The 2,836-nt window shown below is 39.8% G+C and overlaps 1 pseudogene; it reads right to left on the bottom strand.

Moving 5' to 3' along the window:
* Positions 1-313: 313 nt before the first annotated feature.
* On the bottom strand, positions 314-1,370 carry LOC143272780 (epithelial-stromal interaction protein 1 pseudogene; annotated as a pseudogene).
* Positions 1,371-2,836: the final 1,466 nt, after the last annotated feature.

Genomic DNA, 2,836 nt, shown 5'->3' with positions numbered 1-2,836 from the left:
AATTTTATACTTCAGAAAAGTATTCGAGACAGAAGAGAAGGAAGTACATAGAGAGTCCAATAAAACCTTGAAAGGGAGTATAAGGTAAGCAGCAGTAATCCCTGTTGTAAATAGTTCACTTCTCAGTTATTTGAAAACACGGGATGCCTTTCCCTGAGCTGCTCTGTTTTGCTCTCCTCCTTGTCATGCAGCCAGGTCACCTGGCTGATCAAGGACAGACATTTGGAGGAAATTATAAGCTAGCGTGCTTGAGTGTGAGGAGGAAGGGCAATAATCCAACTCCAGAGCCATTTTTTTTACAGAAGTAGTTGGAAATTTATTTATAAATTTGTTTATAAAAGTATAAGAGATCTCCTTTTGCTCAGATTTGTAGATTAAGAAAATAGGAATTCAGAAAGACCCCAAATGATCCCCAAACCTGCTGTAAGAATTAGTAAAGAAAAAAAAAGTCAATTAGGGGACACAAGCCTACAGCATCCACAGCTCTAACTACCTTGATGTCATGTAATTCCCTTTTACTATTTTACTAACATTGCTCTAATTAGCCTTCTAATAAGAGGCAGAACTAATTAGGAAAAATAAGGTAACATTATGCTGGCAGTAGAGATTAAACACGAGTCGGTAATGAGCCTCTAAATCCACACATAACTAATGACAGAGGAAAACTGGCCACCCACAACCCCTCAGCTGAGTAGGTGGGCAGTTGAAGTTGAGGTATAAAAACTAAAGCCAAACAAAATTGCATGAAGGAAAAGCATCTCATAAGGGTTTTCAAGGTCAGCTGAAGAAAGCCCGATGGTAGTGACTGTTTCTCATATACCCCAGCTGTTGGTACTATTCATATTCCAACAGCCTCCAGACTGCTCAAGGACACCTGGTTGACTTTTGCCTTGGAGTCGGTCCAGAAAAGCATTATTTACCCTCCAGTGCTCAGCTTGAAGGATTTGGGCTCTTTCTTTCTCTTGGTGTCATCCTTTAGTTTCTAGTAATTGATTCTTCTGATTTTGTCCATCCCTCATCTTCTGCAATTTTTGGTTGTCTTCCTTCCGTAGAGAATCCTTGTGTATTTGGCTACTGGCCCATACTGAGGACTGGGAAGCACGAAGAGCAGTTTGACAGGCAGTTCTCATTCTCTGGTCTGTGTCCAGTCTGCTCAAGAACTCAGCAGTTTTGTGTTGGTGATGCTCTTGGAATGCGTCACTTCTGAGGCTTTCTTGAAGTTGCCTTTTCTCCTCTAGTTTGTTCTTCTTCTCCCTCTGGATCGCCTTCATTTGTTGGAGCTCAGCTTCCTCAGCTTCCTTCCTGATTTGCAGAGATTCATCTCTCTTTAGCTTTTGCTGGTATTTAGATCGCATCTGTTGGAGTTGTTGTTTCTGCCTGACTTCAGATTCAGACTGGCTTCCACCTATTCAGAGGGCCTGATCCAGCTGGGGGCCCCTCAGCCTTTGGTTCATAGTTCATGTGTTTCCATTCGTTTGGCTATTTTTTTCAATAATTGAGTAAAACTGAAATTTATTATAAGCCACAGTCGTCTTAGGGACCTCCATGCTATATATATATATAGCCTCCATGGTTCTATGGGTTGTGGTCTGATTGTTCTTTATTTTATATCTAGAATCCACTTATGAGTGAGTACATACCATGACTGTCTGTCTGGGTTTGGGTTACCTCACTCAGGATGATTTTTTCTAGTTCCATCCATTTGTCTGCAAATTTCATGCTTTCATTGTTTTTCTCTGCTGAGTAGTACTCCATTGTGTATATGTACCACATTTTTTCATCCATTCTTCCATTGATGGGCATCTAGGTTGTTTCCAGGTTCTGGCTATTACAAATAGCGCTGCTATGAACATAGCTGAGCATGTATCTTTATGTTATGAATCAGCATTCCTTGGGTATATGCCCAGGAGTGGGATGGCTGGGTCTTGAGGTAGTTTGATTCCTAATTTTCTGAGTAACCGCCATACTGATTTCCACAGTGGTTGCACAAGCTTGCATTCCCACCAACAGTGGAGGAGTGTTCCCTTTGCTACACATTCTCTCCACCATTGACTGTCATTGGTGTTTTTGATCGTAGCCATTCTGACAGGTGTAAGGTGATATCTCAGAGTCGTTTTGATTTGCATTTCTCTGATGATTAAGGATGTTGAGCATTTCTTTAAACGTCTTTCAGCCATTTGTGATTCTTGTTTTGTGAATTCTCTGTTTAGCTCTTTAGCCCATTTTTTAATTGGACTGTTCAGTATTTTGATGTCTAGTTTCTTGAGTTCTTTATATACTGTGGAGATCAATCCTCTGTCAGATGTGGGGTTGGTGAAGATCTTTTCCCATTCTGTTGGCTATCTTTTTGTCTTATTGACTGTGTCTTTCGCCCTGCAAAAGCTTCTCAATTTTGAGAGGTCCCATTTATTAATTGTTGTGCTCAGGGTCTGTGCTGTTGGTGTTTTATTTAGGAAATGGTCTCCGGTGCCAATGAGTTCAAGAGTGCTTCCTACTTTTTTTTCTATTAAGTTTAGTGTAACTGGATTTATGTTGAGGTCTTTGATCCACTTGGACTTGAGTTTTGTGCATGGTGACAGATATGGATCTATTTGTAATCTTTTACATATTGATATCCAGTTATGCCAGCACCATTTGTTGAAGATACTTTCTTTTTTCCATTGTATAGTTTTGGCTCCTTTGTCAAAAACCAGGTGTTCATGTGTACATGGATTAATGTCAGGGTCTTCAATTCGATTCCATTGGTCTATATGTCAGTTTTTATACCAGAGCCATTTTTTTAAAAAATAAAGTAGTATAGCATGTAATGATTTTTAATATTATCCATACTCAAAGG

The sequence above is a fragment of the Peromyscus maniculatus genome, chromosome 4 (assembly GCF_049852395.1).
Source record: "Peromyscus maniculatus bairdii isolate BWxNUB_F1_BW_parent chromosome 4, HU_Pman_BW_mat_3.1, whole genome shotgun sequence".
NCBI lineage: Eukaryota > Metazoa > Chordata > Mammalia > Rodentia > Cricetidae > Peromyscus > Peromyscus maniculatus.
This window is presented reverse-complemented; position numbering and strand designations above follow the sequence as displayed.